Raw genomic sequence first — 20,843 nt, forward strand, 5'->3', positions numbered from 1 at the left:
ATGTCGCAGTGTCCACCCAGAGTTTAAATGAGCAAGTAGTTACCCTGCTCGAGGCCTTGAGTTTTCTAGATAGTAATGGAAAGTTGAACGAATCTGTGGTGAAAAATAATGAAGGACGGTTTCAAGATTGGTGGCATAAAGGTAGAAAACACAGAACGAAATTAACTACTCTAATTTTCCATTGATAGGAAAAAATTGGTTGGTCTGTTAGCATAAACCCGGAATCTGAGGAGCTTGGCATAAACATAGCAAAACCGTTAACATAACGAGCTTGGAAGCGCCGGCCACCACGCCATTTCAAAGAGTCTGCACGTGATTTCCATCTATGCGCAAGAAGGCGTGCTCAGCCTACCACGGTTTCTGCTTGAAAAGCGTGCTCTGCCGCTGTAACATGTATTGTGAGGCGAAGGCGTCCTTTTATTCGATAAGTTGCGATATGGTCATAGAACTTAAAGTCAATCCTGGGGCTTTATGTGCCAAAATCCACAATGTCATTATGAGGCATGCCGTAGTGGGGGACTCCGCGATAATTTGGACTAACTGGGGTTCTTCAGCGTGCGCTCAATGCACGGTACACGAGCGTCTTTCTTTTTTTTTTTTTTTGCATTCCGCCCCCATCGAAATGTGGCCGCCGCGGCCGGAGTTGAATCCGCAATCTCGTGCTCTAGCGCAGCGCTTTAACCACTGAGCTGCTGTGGCGGGTCTATGTAAATTAATGTCACTTGGTCCATAAACACGAGAAACTCACCATACAAACGACGCGCAACATGAAAGAAACCTGGGGAATAGTGTATGTTAAAAAAAAACGCCACAGCTAGAAAGCTCTTGATTTTGGAACTTTTAGTACCGTTTAAAAGGTGTTACAAACAATACATTGTGTAACTACAGACCTGCGCAGGTAACCAGATTTTAGGGGTGTGCGTGTGCACCAACTCTCACTCCTAAGTTAGTCGCAAGAGGCGCTTTCACGACTTGTTCATCTTCTGTTCGTTAGTTTCACCAAAGTGAGCTGCGTTTTAAACCTGGGCACAGTAGGTTTTCTTTATCATTTTCCGGCTTTTATATATAAACACTTTTAACCTATGAAATCACCACAACATGCGGGTGTTCAGACGTACAGTTTATAACCGCTGTAATTCAGAGAAAAGCGGCTCATACATAGCGTATGCATGCTTGTCTCGCTACTTCTGAGAGAGAAGCATGCACTGCGCAGGGTATGCGCTTGTGACCACCTTGGTGAGTGCAAAGCGCGTGCAAAATACGCCTCTGGACCTACCTCGTCCTGGCTATGTCAGTGACAATTTCCTCCATGTGTCGTCGTGACCGGCCGGGATAGTGTGTTTGTCCTCGGTCGCTCTACTTTCATCTGTCTACCTTCCCCTCCCCAACACCATATATCAATATAGGGTAGCAGATCAGATTTTCTATTCGCGTCAATCTCCCTGCCTTTTTCCTTTCCTTTACCCTCTCTCTCTACTCGATGTGTCGTCATTGTTACGTTCCGCTAATCCTAAAGACTGGAAAATATATTACCGGCTGTTAAGAATGGCCGTACGGGGTGGCAACGTGCCAGCTTTCAGCCCGCTGCACGTGTTCCAAGCCCACCAGACGGGGCGCCCTTCGGAGAACTGCGAAGGGCCAGCAGCCACGTGGCGCGCGATCAACTCAGGAAATTGGTACTTGGCCGAGCCACCCGGGACAAAGCAGAGTTCTACGAAGCCCTCTGACGTCGGCACTGAAAGCTAGGCGGTACCGAGAACTGTCCGACCTTTTCACCTGTGTGTATGTGCGGCACGTGTATGTGAGCCCTCATCCTCCAAGTCGACACACCTCATCCTCCAAAAAGGCGGGTCATCTTGAATGACGTCGAACTATGACGTCGAGCAAGGGCTTATAAGCAGCGTTTGCCGGCTGCTAGTGTGTGCTCGTGTCGTGCTCGTTGTCGGGAGCTGAGTGCTCTGTCATACTAGAAATGTACTAGTGAGCTGCGTGCTCGTAAGCTGTTTGCTGTATGTTAGTCTTGCGGGCTCCATATGGGAGTCGCGCTAGACTGCCAATGTATCTTGCTTAAACTGTTAATATGTAAATAAATCCTGTTCACCGAGTTCCTGTCTACGACCTTCATGTCCTTCAAATGGTGGCAGCGGCGAGATAGTCCGACGAGTCCTACATCTGGTTGACAGCGGTAGGATCGTCCGACGAATCTAATACGGCATGCAAGGTTTCCCAGAGTTCCTCTGTCCTTCCGATTTTTTTCATCGTGCGAACTTCGCATCTATTTCAAGTAAAATGAGCCTAAATGGTGACACAAGCTTGCATATAGAATATGGGAGCAGACACAAGCAAGCGGTCAACAGCAGGTCATAGCTGGCGCCAGCCACTGGTAGCGTTAGTCCCTAGTGGCCGCAAAGGTAAACTGTGACAGAAGCGATGAATGTGCGCGATCTGTGCAGGCCTTGCTAAGAAATCTAAAGCATGTGCTCACTTCTGAAATGCACACAGGTTCGAAAAGCGCACTTAGGCAACAAAAATACGAGCCATTTCGGAAGTTTTCGCAGACCGTTAAGAACATCGAGGCTTAAAGTATCTAAAGTGAAGTTAAACTGTTTAAAGTTTAAAGTAAGAAGCTGAAATTACGCGACGTGGTTTACCCTGAGCCACCGCGAACAGATTTAAATGGAGTTCAGGGACAAAGAACTTCACGCAGCGGGTGACTTGGTCACTTCCATTCCCCAAAAATTCGAGGAAGGTGGCGAGGGGGCAGATCTCAGAGATACGCCCAGATACCATACCCAGCGCCCCCGCGTTGCCTTCTCCGGCACCATCGCACTCGTCTGCACGAGTCGCAGTGGAATTCGTTTTGTGCCATCGTGCGTTTGCGTGTATGCGCGGTTCCACTTTACAACCGCAAAGCCGAAATAGCACAGTGGCGTCCGGTAGATGCCACGGGACGACGCGGAAGGCCTGCAGCGATAGTAGGAGTCGAATGGCGTGTGCGTCCCGCGTTCGGGGAGGAATGGTGGAATGCAGTTTCCTCCTAATTGCGAAATGAGGTCTGTTTGAGCATCCAATTGCGGCTCGTTCTGGAACGAGAGTGCTGCACCCCAGGCAACGAGCAAAGGGGACCGGGTTCCGCAGGGCAACAGCCGCGACTATACCATCGAACGGCGCAGCCTGCGAAGGGGCAGAGGGGAGGTCGTCTGGCATCTCCGCTCGGGTCTATCCGCCGCGCGGGGCGAGTGTAGGACGTGGGGAATGCTGGCAAGTGAACGCGTGGTGTGTCGGGCCGCGTCACCCACCGAGGCGTCCCCTCATCTCATCCGTGGTTGCGCCGGCAAATCCCCTCAGTCAAGATGCGGGCGACGACGCCGCCCCAGCCGCCATCTCATTACAGAGCTTCTCCCCTTCGATGCTTCCTTCCGTTACATGATTCGGGCGTACACACCAGACCACGCCGTGCCACTCGGCTGTTGTATCAGAATTACTCACCAGGTTTTCCTCCTCTCATCTTAACCCTTTCCCTCCCCATGTCAGCCACTCGCAGGCTGCCCCTCACGATGCCTCTTTTATCTGATTGTTGGGTAAAATAAAGAGAAAGAGAAGAAAAAAAAGGCGGGGTGGGACAGGAGGGGGAATGGCACCAGCGCATGTCGGAGTCGTCCTCTGAGTGCGACTTGGCGTGCATGCGTGCTATCTCTCGGAAGAATGACCTGCGGTGTTAAACAGAACAGCATGTTATCCGAAATATGGTGGGCAGTCTTTTGAAGTAGTGTGTGATCAATAAAAATCTCCTGGAAAGTTAGGGTTCTTGAGCACGTTTTCGTGCAGGAGCCGAGATATTTCGAACAACGTTCTTCGCATTAGCGCTCCGAAAACAGCAAGAAAAGAAGCTGCGGACGAGCAACTCGCTCGCTGCTCTCAGTGCTGACACCGTCATTTACACTGCAGATGCTACGAGTGGACCCACTAAGCACACGAATGAGCATCTAAAGTTCCCATCTTCATGTGCGGCGCTGAGGTGTTATCTCGTTTACACCTATACGAGTCTTCATAAAGCAAACGCAGGGCGCTGGAAAGAAACGGCTAGAAAACCTCATCGCAAACAACTAATGGCGCAGAACAGGAGCAAGAACACGCGAATGTTCGACGACTAGTTCCTGTTCTTCGCAATCTCACGCCGACGTTTGAAAGTGAGTGCAGTGAAATCTTACCTGTCGCTCGATAGATGGTTTGTTCGAAAAAACCGCGAGAACTAAAGAAAGGCGAAGGAACGTTGCCGTTCGAAAATCAGGCTCTAGTTCGCACAAGTTTCTCTTTCTTAGAGAAGTTTCGACTGTCGACGGCGTCTGAACAGTAAAAATACGCGGCAAGAAGTAGAGAGGGAGAGTGAAAAATAAAACACGAGAAAGGGGGAAACGCCAAACAAATTCTTACGCTACGCGTATCAGCATCCAAGCACCACTTTACTCTCAGACGACTTTCACAAAGGCGTGACCCCAAAAATAGAAAGAAAAAAATCTCAACGGATATTTAAAGAGAAAGAAAGAAGTCAGGGGCAGCAGACGCGAAACTGCCGATGGTCTCTCCGGGCCCGCCACTTGGCGGGGCCGGCGTCAGTGCGACAAGGGGCTCGTGTTGCGCACGATTGGCCGGCCTGCGCCCCTAATGTCGACGCACGCACGCACACGCGACATCGCCGCCGCAGTGCAGCGCTGGTGCCTCGGCTACAAATTCCCACCAGGCGTTCATGCTGCCACCTCGTACGCTCCTACGTCGTTTGTGTAGTTTGTTTTTGCTCCTCCTTTCTCGGCCTCCTCTCATGTGAGCGTTGCGCGACGGATCGCTCGCTGTCGAGCTCAACAGCGCGCGATGCGCAGCACGACGGCGGCGCCAAACGACCAGAAACGAGCAATGTGCAGCGCAAAGCCCGCGCTACCTCGTCCGCGTCGTCGCAGCTCTTCATCTGTGTGTGTACGTGTTTTCTTTCTCTCCTTCGTTCCTTTTATTTCAGTCGCATTTTGTGCTCTTTCGTTCTTTTGTGCTCCCTTTCTCTCTCGGCTTCTCTTTCTCCTTTTTCCTTTTTCTATTTTTTGTAAGGGAAGCAGGAGTAAGGGACGAGGGCTTCCGCTTTCTCATTTTGTGAACGACTGCCAGCTTCTTTACCGCCTACAACGCGTTTCTCGTCCCAGAGCAAATTGAGTTACTCTTTTCACGTCTTTCAGGGCTTGCGGTGTATCTTTTCTATTTCCTCTCTCTCTCTCTTGACTACCCTTTGCAAGCTGGGTCTCTATCTTCCAATATTTATACTGTTTGTGTGGTTCAACAAACCCCCTCGTGCTTGTTCAGCCTTCATTTCTGGCTTGCCTACGGCGAACGTCGCTTTTATTTTCCTTCTCTCTGTGGACGAAATTTCTGTGCGAGCGTCTGCGGTGTGCCTGTGGCAAACACGGAGCGCGGGGCGCGCGTGCGTGCGCAGAGACACCGAGCTTCCCTGTTATTGCGCCTGCGTGCATATATACTCTTGCACGGGCTCTTGCGCGCGCGCCCGAGCTACGCGCGTACCTCATTTGATGCGCGCCTTCCTCAACTGATGCCTGGGAGTCGTGAGACGCATGAAAAAGCCTAAGGTAAGCAAAAGAAGCGCGAATTAGGAAAACAACGCTCGGCAAAGGAAGGCGAAGAAATTCTCCATGCCACCATCAGCGACAAGCAGTGCCTGTGCGTAGTATCTATCCGCTATCGTAGTCGGCGAAAATAAAGAGACAGAAAGAGTGGGGGCGAATCCCTATATTGGAATCGATTGGCCCCGAGAGCATTTCTTTGTGCGTGGCGTCAAGGGGATTAAAGGAAATGCGAGCGCGTCGAGGTTTTGCAAGAAACGGCATAAATTTAGAGGTGCCCCTGGAAACCATACCCGACTTCGATACACAGCGCAGTGCGCGCAACGCTCCCCTTCGGACTATCCCTCAGTATAACGCTTTAATCACGAGTCTCTGGGTGCGCGTTCTTTTTTCTTCTCTTGACGCCTTTCTTTTCTTACGCCTAGAAGAAAATGTATATCCTTTTCTTTTTTTTTTTTGCTTCTTGCTCTCGTTTGCAGAATCGTTCATTCTCTTCCTCACAAAGTAACAAACGCGAAACCAAAGAGAAACAAAAATGACGCCCCCGCTCCTTTTCTTTTTATTTTTCTGATTCGGTAATATTTTCTATTTCTAGGCGGCAATCTAGTTTGTACGCGTGCTGTACATTATTATTATTATTATTAGTATTATTATTATTATTATTATTATTATTATTATTATTATTATTATTATTATTATTATTATTATTTGCTGGCTGCCGACGGATGCGTTGCGCGTTCCTATAGAGTGTTGTTTCCTTTCTTTTCTTCTGCTGCTGTTCTTGCTGCGTTCCTCGTGTGTTCCCTATGGTTACGGAAGCGACACCGAACAGAGTCCGCTAATAGGAGCCCATCGCTGCAGTCTCCTCCCCCTTTTTTTTTCCTTCCAGGGTCCGCTGGGCATAGCAGAATGAAAAAGTCACTGCAGGCTCAAAGCGGCATCACTGCAGCCCAAGATCGATGGGCAGAGGAAAGGCAGGCGGTGTGGGGGCACAGAGAAACTGGGAGGGGGGGGAAGCAGGGAGGGCTGCCGGGATTCTTGTTTCGTTTATTATTATACGTCTACATATTTCTTCTATTTTGTGCCGTTGTGCCGACGTTGACCGTACAGTAGCCAGTCAGATGCCAGGCCACGCAGCTGGCCGATGATGGACGCGCCGCCGTGGCGTGCAAAGAAGCACCGGCCTGGCGTCGTCCGTTTCGGCGAAATACACGAGTCCGTCCACGTACGCCGGTTTCATTGTTTCGTCTTCTGGCTCGGCTGCGCTTCTGCCATCCGCGTTCTCTTCTCCGCTAGGCGACTTTCGAAAATTCGGGCAGCGTCCCGACTCCCACGCATTCACATGCAACGCGACAGCCGCCGGCCAGGTTACGTTCCCGGAGAAAGATGAGTTCTCTTCCACGTGATCCATCGTCGTATACGTTGGCCCGATTCTAATCTTAGGGTTTGTGATGACGTACGATTCCGCAACTGTTTCAACCAACGCTGGTACGGGAGGTACATGTGTGTTAGGCATCACGGTTGTTCTGTTGCCCTGTTTTGCCCGCCGGCTCCGTCGGGATGCTTCCTTGTTTTATAACCTTCCGTGTGACTTGTGATGTAGTTTCGTGCTTTGACCTTCTATAGATTGAAGAGGCCTCTCGCTCTTCCCTATATTATTCTGTCTTTGTTTTTTGCCAATTACAGATAATGAAAATATTGGCACTGTCTAATTAACTGTTTTCATAAAAACGCACTAAGGACGAAGACGAAAGGAACACATAGGGCAGGACTGGACGCTACTTCCAACTGGCGTTTATTACAAACGGTCTTCTATTTATGCTCTGTGCATCAGGTACAACATGCACTCATCATCATACACATAAAATATTGTAAATGAATCAGATCACACGCACGATTGTATGGTCAATCAGTTCATGTGCCTCGATACCTCGAAAGAAACATCACTTTCTTGCAAAACCAAAGACGGACAGCTGACGCAACTGTCGCCTGCTTTCCTTATAATATATGCTTCAACCATTTCGCGTTCTGTTTTTGTGTTTTCTCTCCTCAAGAAAGTTGTGTCACCAAACATGGGTGTGGATACGCATTTTTTTGCAGTGTTCGGCCAAATGCCTACCATATCCTTTTCTAACACCATTACTGTGCTTTCTAGCCCTGTCATTGAAGCATGTCCTGTATAAACACATCCACAACCTAAGGCTATCTCATACACAACATCTGAAGTGCATTCGGTGTAATTGGTCCGGTTTTTAGTACAACATTGCATGCGTTTCTGGTGCTTCTTGTTTTGAGGGTTACACGCTGCTGACAATTTACATAGCGCTGAAAAAACTAGATTGACATTGTGTCGGTTTGCGACCTTTTTAAAATATGTGAAACTTTTTGGAGGAATGGGAATACATGTGCAAATCTTTTGTCACCATCTTTGGTTGGGCACTTCCTTACCCGCTTTAATTTTTTAAGCAATGTTTCATAGACAGATGAAATGACAGACACTGCAAAACCTGCATGTTTCAATCTGTCTACTTGGCTAGAAAGACTATGCGCAATTTGGTGAACACATGCCTTTTGCAAAGCACTCTGAAGGCATGTGGTGGCTATGCCCCTCTTTATAAATTTTGAATGTGCGGTATCGAAGGGCAAAACACTTTTCTTCAATCTTGGGTTGTATTTCCAGCATACCTGGTCATTTGACGAAAATAAAATTTTAAGATCTAGAAACTGGATACAGTTGTCATTAGGCAGTTCAAAAGTAAAATTGAGCCCCCGGGAAAACTTGGTGAAAATTTTTGGACAATCTGCTACAGCATCGTCAAGACACAGAACTTATTAATTGTTCAGGACTGTTAGATAGTCGTCGACATACCTAAATACATGAATCAGTGATTTCTCAGTTAGTTTCGCATTAACGCGGCTGTCAAAGGACGCTAAAGAACTATCACATAATATTGGGGCTATTGACGAACCAATACAGATTCCTGCGCGTTGAATGTAAGAATAGCCATTGTGACTAATGGCATCGAATATATGTAAAATTCTAACAAGCTTAAACAATTGTCGCAGTTCATGCATACTAAGTTCTGGAATTTCAGTTAACCCATTCCATCAATTTTTTTAACGAACAGCACATAGAATACATTCACGCGTCACAGAATAATATAAGTCTTCAACGTCTAGTGACAAAGCTGCGGCTACAGATCCCAGACCATCTTGCATCTCTAAGATAAGGTCATCAGAGCACCTCACTATAAAGTGATCTTCGATTGGTAGTCGCTTAAGGTGCTCTTGCAAAAGCCGTCCTACTTGGAGCTGGTACGATGTCTCCTCTGAGACGATCGCGTGCAAAGGATATTCAGACTAATGGGTCTTGCATGTAAAGAAGGCTTCCAGGTAATTATATTCAGCAGATTTCGCCCGCTTTTTATAGAGTCTAACTGCATGTCTTTTATCAGTTTTAGTGCTGCTCTCTCTTGTTTCTCCGGGTTCAAGTCGGTCGCCTTGAAGTTCTTGTTTATAGCTTCATTAGCCTTCTCTTCCATCAGATTTTCTGGCAGCAGCACAAATCGTCCTTCTTTATCTGCTTGGAGAATTGCCAGTTTTTTGTCCTTCAGGCAAGTCAGTACCCTCTTGAGCGGAGGTCGGGACGCCGTTCCACAATAAACTTTTTTCAGGACGCAGTCCGCTATATTGGTTCGTCAATAGCCCCAATATTAAGTGACATTTTTTAACGTGCTTTGACAGCCGCGTTAATGCGCAACCATGTGGGAAATCAGTCATTCGTGTATTTAGGTATGTCGACGACTATCTAATAGTCCTTAACAATTGATAAGTTCTGTGTCTTGACGATGCTGTAGCAGATTGTCCAAAAATTTTCACCAAGTTTTCCGGGGGCTCAATTTTACTTTTGAACTGCCTAATGACAACTGTATTCAGTTTCTAGATCTTAAAATTTTATTTTCGTAAAATGACCAGGTATGCTGGAAATACAACCCAAGATTGAGGAAAAGTGTTTTGCCCTTCGATAGCGCACATTCAAAATTTATAAAGAGGGGCATAGCCACCACATGCCTTCAGAGTGCTTTGCAAAAGGCATGTGTTCACCAAATTGAGCATATTCTAGCCAAGTAGACAGATTGAAACATGCAGGTTTTACAGTGTCTGTCATTTCATCTGTCTTTGAAACATTGTTTAATATATTAAAGCGGGTAAGGAAGTGTTCAACCAAAGATGGTGACAAAAGATCTGCACATGTATTCCCATTCCTCCAAAAAGTTTCACATAATCTGAAAAAGGTCGCAAACCGAAACAGTGTCAATCTAGTTTTTTCAGCGCCATGTAACTTGTCAGCAGCGTGTAACCTTCAAAACAAGAAGCACCAGAAACGCATGCAATGTTGTACTAATAACCGGACCAATTACACCGAATGCACTTCAGATGTTGTGTATGAGATAGCCTTAGGTTGTGGATGTGTTTATACAGCACATGCTTCAATGACAGGGCTAGAAAGCACAGTAATGGTGTTAGAAAAGGATACGGTAGGCATTTGGCCGAACACTGCAAAAAATGCGCATGCACACCCATGTTTGGTGACACAACTTTCTTGAGGAGAGAAAACACAAAAACAGAGCGCGATATGGTTGAAGCATACATTATAAGGAAAGCAGGCGACAGTTGCGTCAGCTGTCCGTCTTTGGTTTTGCAAGAAAGTGATGTTTCTTTCGAGGTATCGAGGCACATGAACAGATTGACCATACAATCGTATGTGTGATCTGATTCATTTACAATCTTTTGTGCGTATCATGATGAGTGCATGATGTACCTGATGCGCGGAGCATAAATAGAAGGCCGTTTGTAATAAACGCCACTTGGAAGTAGCGCTAGTCCAGTCCTATGTGTTCCTTTCGTCTTCGTCTTTAGCGCGTTTTTATGAAAACTGTCAAGATGAACCAACTCGCCCAAACCAAGGTATTGTCTAAGTTTTCCGATACGTGAGTTTCAAGTGAACTATATATAGCTGGCACGTTGAGTCACCTCGAGCAGTGCAAACTTTTTAGCCTTAAAAGCTCGCGAGACTCTGCCTTGCTCTCGCACTGCTCCCTACGCGAGTGTCAGGTAAGGCAGTACCTGCGCAAATTCTACCTTGCTGAAGCAAATACACATGTGGCTGCTGCTGATTATGATAATAATTGGCAATTTCATCCCGCTTTATTTGCTGTACCAGAAAACATACATCCTATAGCAGCTTGCGTGAGCTATATTTAGGATTTAATATTTCTGTTGTGAAATAGTATGTCGCTTATGTCGACTTTATTTTGTAAAGTTCACTACGCCTGTGAGGACAGCGTCCCCGTCTCTCCCCTGCTTTTTTTTTTCACCAACACTTCATTTGGCTCTTGCTGATCTCCACCACAGACCAGCTAACGCCCCCATCAGCTTTGACACCCAGCGCTTGCGGGAGCTGGGCGTTTTCTCAAGTTCTGTCTGGGTGAATATCCTGGCATGCCATTATAATTACCCGAGTCGTCTCGGGAATTTTTGTGCAGCATACACAGGTCTCACCAAGTTGCGAGTGATTTGCTCCTGCATGTTCTTGTCCTCAGGCTTAGGCTTCAAAAAGCAAATCACTACCATTTGTGTCGTACAAGTTTTTGTTCCTCATTTCTTGTTTGCGGTTCTTGTAAAGCTCTATGGATATTTTTTTATTGATTTATGTTCATTCCTTGCATTTAATTGATATTTAGCGCTGTCATTTGGAGCATGCAACCGTTCACAGTGGTATCTCTGCCCTCCTGAGACGCCGGCATTACGGTTCGCTTTCAAGGGCGCAACTTAGGCGTTCGCGCTATTTTCTAGCTACAGATAACGCGCGAAAACCGCACTTCGATGAGTTCTAATTTTTCGCGAAGGTCGCCGTGTTTTGTGATGTCGGCGGAGTAAGACTGACCATAGTTTCGCACTAATCCCGTATTCTAGAAGGCTCCTCCACGCGACTATCGAGATCAACTCGTTGATGATTATGATTATTTATTGGCGTGCCCTTTGAAACGGGGTGGTGAAAAATAGTAACCTAGCCTGCTTGAGTTCATCAGGTATGCTATACATGCTTTCAATACTACAGCTTTTTGTATACGTCTTCTCAATCTTTTTTCTCTTCCTCAAAACTTCTTCATCTACGTTGTTCGCGTACTGCAGGAAAAAAAAAATTGTTCTGAATATCACGATTGTCATGATTCCTAGTGAGTATTGAATGACTGAGCGAGGAGGAGGGGAGGGTTTTGGTTATAGGTGAACCTCGGCTTGCGATAGGTGCCGGCAAATTCGCTACCCTGATGTCGAAATGTGTTGTAGATTTAGCAAGAGTGACACGCTTAATTGTCGTAATTTTCTAACTCACCGGAAATTACGTGACCATATTGATAAGCTGTGAACGCAAAAGGCCGAACCACTCTAAAGAAACGTTGCGACTCAAGTGCACAACGACAGTTAGCCTTGGAGAGTAATGGAATAATGGATAACGTCTTATCTCGATGACGCTGCGCCAAATTCGTAAAAGAATCCGCGCACTACCTTTCCTCGCCCACGTTTCCATATATTACTCTTAGTATAAACTCCATGCGTCTGGCCGGTAGACAGCATTCAATCTGAGGCGATCATCTTTTTTCTTCCTGCTTCTAGCAACTAGTGAACAAAAAAGGGGGGATGGAGCGCTTTATATAACAAGAAGAACAGAGGAGGTAAGTGGAGGAAGAGAGCGAGGAGGAAAGCTAGCTGCGTCGTATCGCCGAGACATTAGTTGTACGCACTAAATGCATGGTGACATAGGCGAGCCAGCGATCCTGTCGTTTCATCCTCCGTGGAACTGAGATCAGAGAATCGACCACATTAACTGCTGATGCCGCATTTACTAACCGACGGTTGATCGCCCAGCACTATTATCATATAACAGAAAGGATCAGATTACCAGTAACGCTCACTGCTTGTGCACTGTTTTTGTTATCCTTGTCATCATCATCATCATCATCAGCAGCAGCAGCAGCAACAGCAGCAGCCTGGCTACGCCCACTGCAGGGCAAAGGCCTCTCCCATACTTCTCCAAGTACCCCGGTCATGTGCTAATTGGGGCCATGTTGTCCTTGCAAACTTCTTAATCTCATCCGCCCACCTAACTTTCTGCCGCCCCCTTTCCTCGCCCACGTTTCCACATATTACTCTTAGTATAAACTCCATGCGTCTGGCCGGTAGACAGCATTCAATCTGAGGCGATAATCATCTTACTTCCTGCTTCTAACTAGTGAACAAAAAAGGGGGACGTGTGTGTGTGTGTGTGTGTGTGTGTGTGTGTGTGTGTGTGTGTGTGTGTGTGTGTGTGTGTGTGTGTGTGTGTGTGTGTGTGTGCGTGTGCGTGTGTGGGGGGGGGGGGCGGGGGGGGGAGGGGGGTTTGTGTGTTCGCGCCAATTGTCCGTATATTAACGATATAGTTTAGTTTGTGAGAAATACTTCATGAGAATTGGCGGAGCGTCGTTATCCTTGTATATATGTGTAAAGCTACGCTTTTCGTCATTTCCAATTCACCAGCTATAGCCCAAGAAAACGTCGTTAGGAATGGCGTACGCATGAGCCAGAATTGTAGGATCTGGAGGTACAGAACCCCGAATTTGCCATAGGCGCATGGTCACATAAGCAGGAGACAAAACTAAGCACCTAAACCACAATGCAATTAGCTTCTTGCACAGTGCAACAGTTTCTAACTTTCGCCCTCTACTGATGTTTCACTTTCTGATTGGGAAAATTAAACCACATTTTGCTTTCGGCATAACTATTATGCATAAGTATATATATATACCGTATTTTCGCGATTCTAAGCGCCCCCCCCCCCCTCTATTGTCGCGAAAAAACTGGGAAATAAGTTTGCATGCGAATCTAAGCACCGCCCTATTTGTTAGGAAGAGCACGTAGCCAAGGACGCCAAGCGCGCTTGCTCACTCTGTCATCGAGCCGGATCCCTCGGAGTCCCGAGGTGGCACGGCGTCCGCGGCGCGCGTATGCCGTACAGCCGTAATGTACGGCTGTACGGCGAAAGCTGCAGAAAGAGTCCCCATCAACCATCTCCAAGTGGATTTCGGACGCGTGAAAGCGGGTCCAAGTGGACGTTGTGGTCAAATCATTTAAGAAGTGCTCGATCACAAACCACTTCGACGGAACGGAAGACGACCTGCTGTGGGATACCGAGAACGGCGGTTCAATCGGTGCCACGAACTCGAGTGGCAGTGATAGTAACTGAGCATCCGACACAAGCGGTGGGTTCACTGTCTGCACCGATTTTTCTTTTGAATATTTGCAAAATAAAATGTTATAGAAGCCAACAAACACTGACACCAAGGACAACACAGGGGAAATTACTTGTGCTTAAAAAATAAAATAAAGGAATGAGGGTCTCGAATCCGGCAACATTTATGCCTTCAGGTAGCATGTGTGGGTTTATTGACCAATTCCCTTCACCCAAAAAGATCACGTTCTCGTCACGCCTGCGGCAAAAAGGACGTTCCAAGTCCGCCGCCAAGGAATGTAAGTGGTGGCGCTGGCTAACACTTCCAGGGTTCTACTAGGACACATAAATACCCAAGAAAAGTGGATGGGAAAACAGCGCCGCGGTAGCTCAATTGGTAGAGCATCGCACGCGAAATGCGAAGGTTGTGGGTTCGGTTACCACCAGCGGCAAGTTGTTTGTTCATCCACTTTACGTTACATTAATTTATCGTTTCTTTACTTCATTTATTAAGCACAAGTAATTTCCCCTGTGTTGTCCTTGGTGTCAGTGTTTGTTGGCTTCTTATGATTTGACTAATAAAAATCGGGCCCCTCGGTTAACCCCCTTTCTTCGCGTTTATTACATAACGAGGGTCTCGAATCCGGCAACATTGATGCCTTCAGGTAGCATGTGTGGGTTTATTGACCAATTCCCTTCACCCAAAAAGATCACGTTCTCGTGACGCCTGCGGCAAAAAGGACGTTCCACATCCGCCGCCAAGGTCTGTAAGTGGTGGCGCTGGCTAACACTCTCAGGGTTCTACTAGGGCACATAAATGCACAAGAAAAGTGGATGGGAAAACAGCGCCGCGGTAGCTCAATTGGTAGAGCATCGCACGTGAAATGCGAAGGTTGTGGGTTCGGTTCCCACCTGCGGCAAGTTGTTTTTTCATCCACTTTAAGTTACATTAATTTATCGTTCTTCATTTCATTTATTAAGCACAAGTAATTGCCCCTGTGTTGTCCTTGGTGTCAGTGTTTGTTGGCTTCTTATGATATGACTAATAAAAATCGGGCCCGTCGGTTAACCCCCTTTCTTCGCGTTTATATGTTAATATATATATATATATTGCGTAAGAACGTCTGTGCTCGCAACTGCAAGAGTACGTATTTCTGGTGACTATTCATATAATGCCACTAGGTGTTGTAGGCAGGTTTACAAAGAGACGCAGTTCGCGCACTAGCCCGGCTTCTGGTTGGAAATTTGTTAGGCTTATTATCTTGCCGTGCACGAGAACCTGTTGTCTTATACTTCGGTGCACAACAATAATGCGCCTCGTTGGTTATATCACAGAGGCAATCGCGACCGACAACTTGCGAATGTACTAAAGGATAGTCCAGCAGGTTGCTGTCATGGCTTGAAAAATAACACCTAATCTTACATTTTGGACATCATTTCTGGTTGGCTCGAAAGAAAACAGTGTGAGGGGCGTCAGTGTCTATTTTTGTTTGCTGTTACACTGTTCATTCACTGTTACATTCGTCCGTTCAGCGTGAATAACTCGTCGACGCCCTTGCCATTCCGCTTCTGGTCGCCCTGCAATCCGCCGAGCGACGTGCGTGCGCCGACTGTGATTGAAGTAGCGCGTGAACAGCGAACTTGTAATTGGAACAAAGCCCACTTTTCCACTGCCGGCCGGGCATGCATAGCGTTCGAGAACCACCGGTTTGAGAAATGGTGCACTCCTTCCAGTAAGAGGATAATGAGAGCGCCGCACGCGCATTAACGGCGCGTGCTGGCTTGGGAACAACTGTGTGTGAAGAAAAAAGCTTTAAAAAACGCCAATTGTAAGCGAGCGAAAACAGATCGATGAACGCGTGTGCCTTTCGCAGAGAGCGGAAAGTGGACGCCGGCGCGTCTCCCAGAGCTCACGAATATGGTCGTAATGCAGACCACTAACGACTTCCCTTGGCACCGTTTTTACGGCTACGCGTGCGCGCGGCCGCGCGGCTTCCAGGAATGCCGACCGCTCCGCGTGGTGCCCTCGCATCGGGCGCGCAGTAAAGCGGGGGACGAAAAAGAAGAAAGGCCCTATCGGCCAGCGCAAGCGGCCCCAACGCAGCTCCTAGAGCCATGGAAGGTGGCGGGACATCCCGTCATGCCCCTGCGTGTAATTTCTCGCGTAATATTTCTTATCGTTGCTTTGATGGCGGATTGATCACTCCTCCATCAACCGCTGGCACTCTTGGCGCTTTTACGACCGTTTTCTTTTCCTCCGTTTTACGGGACTGTTGGCTTTTTTTATGCGTCCCATGTGCGAGGCAGAAGTAAAAAGAGCACAAAGAGAAAATCTAGGGGAAATGTATTATGGGATGAAACGCTTGCTGGGAGCAACAAACGTAGTAGAGGATTTAAAGGCACCCGAATTAATTGAAATAGTTTTTCGCGAAAACGGGGTCGAGTGTAAAGATACTTCCCTATACTTTGTAAATCCTAGTCTACACATTGTTGGATTTGGAGGACAGTCCCAATTGTTGTCCCCCAGATTTTGGACCTTGCCGTTGGGTGCGGGAGATGGCCGAGGTTGAGGAGGACTTTGAGATGAAAACTGGAGGTTTATTTACATTATTTACAGTGAGAGTACAAAGAAATTAACAGTCATAAAGTCATTACGGGCCGGCAGCAACTCGGACGCTGCGGCCCGTGGCAAGAAGTTCGAAAGAGATGAATGAAGGAATGCTCTCTTGCTGCTCCCGGTTTCTGGCTTTTAACCCCTTCGGTGTCTCGAAGTCACGTCACGTTCGGCCAATCGGCGAGCCCGCTCAGGTGGCGTCATTTTTGGCCAATCGGCGAGCCCACTCAGGTGGCGTCATTTTCGGCCAATGGTAGGCGCCCGTGCGAATGTAAGTCACACCCGGCGCAGAGGGTCGCTCCTTGGTCTCCAATTGTCCGAGGGATTACTTGTCTGCGGTATTGCCTTCCTGGTCTGCAACTGCCGTCACAAAGGCGGACGGGGGGAATTGCTCCCAGGGCTTCACGGTGCATTACGGCCGTCGTTGCCTCGCGGCTTGCAAGCGCCGTCACAATAGGTGGATGGGGAGAGACGGGTTGTCTTCGAGCGACTTTTCAGAGCTGCAAAGCAGCTTTCCTCGGCACCCAGCTTATCTGGAACCGTGTCAGGCTCCCGCTACACTTTCGGGAAGAGTCAAGCAGCGAATAGCTCCACATGCGGCGCACGAGGTGGGGGACGCCAATTTGTTTGGACGTGCCGCGCCTCGGGAACGTGGTAGATGTGCTTCTGCGCTCCTTAATTAGGTGTGACGCGATTCGATGTGGTCTGGTGAACTCGAAGTAGGCTCAGGAAAAGGTCCCGTATCTAACAACATGCAAGCAAATCTGTATGGCGTTGTGTATTTCGTTTTATCGAACCTCGTGACATTCGTGTTTCCAAATCCACATTACCGAATTGACTTCCATTGTGCAACGACAAATATGTATGGAAGAATTTACTGTACAGGGCTACTTACTGAATTATTTCGTGGACGTTACGGTGCGGACGCTCAAACAAATAGAACAAAGAAGACGACCACCATATTGTCTGTCCTACTATAGTGTGTCCGTACGCGTGCGCGCGCGCGCGCGCGCGCGCGCGTGTGTGTGTGTGTGTGTGTGTGTGTGTGTGTGTGTGTGTGTGTGTGTGTGTGTGTGTGTGTGTGTGTGTGTGTGTGTGTGTGTGTGTGTGTGTGTGTGTGTGTGTGTGTTCGCGCCAATGGTCCGTATATTAACGATATAGTTTCGTTTTTGAAAAGTACTTCATGAGAATTGGCGGAGCGTCTGTTTTGGCAACATCCAGCCTTTGCGCTTATGAAAATACGCGACGCTTTACGAACGACATTGTTGAGCGGAAACCCCAGATAGCTACTAAATGCTCGGCAATTTTAAAGGTGGAATGAACGCAAACAGAGACAGATGGATTTGCACATACTGCGCAGTGTGTGTAAGCCCTCCAGTCGCTGCCTTCATTCACACTGTCTTCCTTGAGGTAAGTAGTTAAGAACAATAGTAGTTTACAGGTGCAATGCACGGGAAACTATACAGCTGATATTGAACGCAAAGCACGAATGTGATGAGAAAGAATTTGTGATGACCGATTAACAAAGGCTTAACTGCGATCATACCTCTGCGTGTGTATATGATCGGATGGAGATGCTGTAGATGCCGTAGAACCAGCTCCTTCGCAAGGATGCGCATTTTACGCGTCCGCGGGACGCCTACGCGAAATCTCGGGCATAGGATCGCGCCAGCTTCATTAATTAGTCATCTAGGTGCTGCCCAGCCGTGTGACTGGCCCTTACTCAGATCCAACTTTTCGTGTCTCGGCGTGGTGACGAACGAAAGCCGAAGGAGCTTTGAAGCACGGCGGGTGATGCTTCGTAATTTATGCCTCCCACCGTATCGGGGTGGATGCGCTCGTGCTCGTTACATTATTCCTGATACGTGTGCGCGGTCACGCTCGCTGGCACGTGTACCGTCCCTTGCGCTGAATGAAGGCTTGATGTCGAACGTGGCGGTCCTATGAAGGACGCTGGTTTCTGACTAGCTACACAGCTTCCTCTTTATTCAGTCACGTGGAGGTGCACATTCTTAGGCTATCTTTCAAGGCGCAGACTTAGGGCCCTACAATGTAAAATTATTCCAATATGTTTTTATTCCAATGTACTGACGTCAAATTTGCGTAACCGCCGACGCAAGCATCGGGCGGATACACGCAGGGTTGTCGGAAGAGACCAATCAAACGCTCTCTCGTTCATAGGAGGTCACTTTTGCTTGCTTTAAAAACGAATAACATTGCCTACGCTGAGCGGCTTGTCTTATCTAACTGGCTGACAAGAGGCGAGGAGCACGCTCAAGTGGAGAGGGATTCGATGGTGCCGAACCACTGCACTGAAAATCGATAACCGGATGAAGTCGATAACCGGATGAAAGGAAAATAACCGGCGTCTGTGATTGGTCTGCTTCCTCGCAGCGGAAATCGCAGCGGCATGCAATGGCAGCTTAAGAATTACACTAAAATGGATCCTCAGCAAAGAGTTGGCAGAACGAGGTCGTAAACGTGCCGAAAGGGCTCGAAAACGCTACACGGCCACACAAAAAGTTTTACACACGCAAATAAACCCATGCTCTCCGGCAGGTGCGAGTGCCTGAGCGATCGGCGGCAGCCATCTTTTATTCCTTTTGGAATGGGGCAGCCTGCGGCTATTCAGAAGAAAATTCCGTTTTGTTCGGCATATTAAGGCATCTTTAACGCGTAAACGTCACTTTGACGCGGCGAGTATTCGCGGTTTTGTGACGTCACGTGACAGGCAGGTGAAGTTGGTGCAGCCCGAAAACTTTCGACCAATAGCCGAGGTCTAATGGCTAAAAGGCATCGAATCAGAAATAACTATTTTTCGTTTGTTCGGTGCAATCATGCATAATCAGTGTGTACAAGTCATATCCGATGGGAAGCTATCGCGGTTTTCGTGACGTCGCGTGACAGACAGGCGAAATGGGGGTGGTCAAAAAAATGTTTGGGCCACCCCCACTTCGACAGTCGCGGAGGGCTGATTGCAGAATTGGAATAGAAAAGTTAGGAATAGGTTTACATTATAGCGCCCTTATTTTGTCTTCCAGGTCAAGCACTTGATCTGCATGTCTGTGTTTAGAATGCTCACACGGCGGGTCGTATCACAGATTCAGTCTGCACACGGGCATGACGTCGCTCATTGCCGCCGAATCAGGCCGCACACAAGGATGCCACAGACGAGCTTATATAGCGCATGAATGATTGCAGCTCCACCACGTTCACTCGTCGCCGGACCAAATGCGCTATCCGTGCAGTCGTGTGAACCAAGTTTCATAGATGGCTCAACATTGCAAATTTCAATCGCCTGCAGGGGTGATAATCGAGCTACGACAGCCGAAAGTGATCGTGGGGCATTTTACCGAAACTATACTATACACGAGCCCACAGGGCCGAGAGCTGGGCCAGTCGGTACGTGCCGCCGTCTTCTTTCCTGTGTACGTTGTGTTTTCTGCTGGTTTTCATTTTTCAATTATACATGAACCGCTAGTATTGTCGAGTCATTGCTGGTAGTTGGCTGTCTAAAAGTGCAGAGAGAATTGCGCCTGCCATATGTTTGCTTTAGTTATATTCTTGAACGGCCAAGCTCAATACAACAGTGGCGCAGCTTGAAGCTGTACTCGTTTTCTCAGGTGGCCTACACTTTCTACGTAAGACAGGGCCGGCGCTTGTGCACTGATATGCAATGTAAGTAGTTTTCAGTTAAGGTTTTGAAACGTCCTAGAATAGTGTTAATAATTTTTATGTTCTTTTAGTCTCGCGCGCGCATGTTGCGCCGGCCAACTTGATGCGTCGGGTGCATGTTCTTGGGCAACGGCGAAACGACGATGCGCTCGCGAATAGGTGAAGGTGTCGCGACCTTTTCTCCCTGCTGCGTGTGGTAGCTGATGCTCAGCGTTTCGAGGATGTGTCGTCCTGTTCTGTTTTTTTGCCAAACGCTCGTACTGCGCGACGTTGTGCGCTTCTATTATCTCGTCTAGGGTATTGTGTAAACCCAGTTCGAGAAATTTATCTGTGCTGGCATTGATCGGCAATATTACGGTACGTTTGTACGCCTTGCGGATGAGGCGGTCTAGTTTCGTTCGTTCGGCCACCTGCCACTTGAGGTAGGAGGCGACGTACTTTGTGTGACTGGTTACGAACGCCTGTACCAGCCAGATCGTATTGCTTTCTTTCATTCCACTATGTCGGTTTGTGATACGTTTCAGTAACCGGATCGTTTCATCGACCGCACGCTCCAGTCTGCGTATGGTTTCGCCGTTGTGGCCGTTGGCCGACAGGTTCAAGCCCAGTACCCTAATGTTGTGAACATGCGGGATGACAATGCCGTCCGATGTGAGTACTCTAA

At 47.9% G+C, this 20,843-nt stretch overlaps 1 protein-coding gene and 1 non-coding gene across 3 annotated transcripts in view; both read left to right on the forward strand.

Moving 5' to 3' along the window:
- LOC126547899 (follistatin-related protein 5-like) overlaps nucleotides 1-20,843 on the forward strand; it is a 515,627-nt gene that overhangs the window by 355,479 nt on the left and 139,305 nt on the right. The window lies entirely within an intron of this gene.
- On the forward strand, nucleotides 14,738-14,810 carry TRNAS-UGA (transfer RNA serine (anticodon UGA)). The gene has a single exon. It is a non-coding gene; the product is annotated as a tRNA-Ser (tRNA).

The sequence above is a fragment of the Dermacentor andersoni genome, chromosome 1 (assembly GCF_023375885.2).
Source record: "Dermacentor andersoni chromosome 1, qqDerAnde1_hic_scaffold, whole genome shotgun sequence".
NCBI lineage: Eukaryota > Metazoa > Arthropoda > Arachnida > Ixodida > Ixodidae > Dermacentor > Dermacentor andersoni.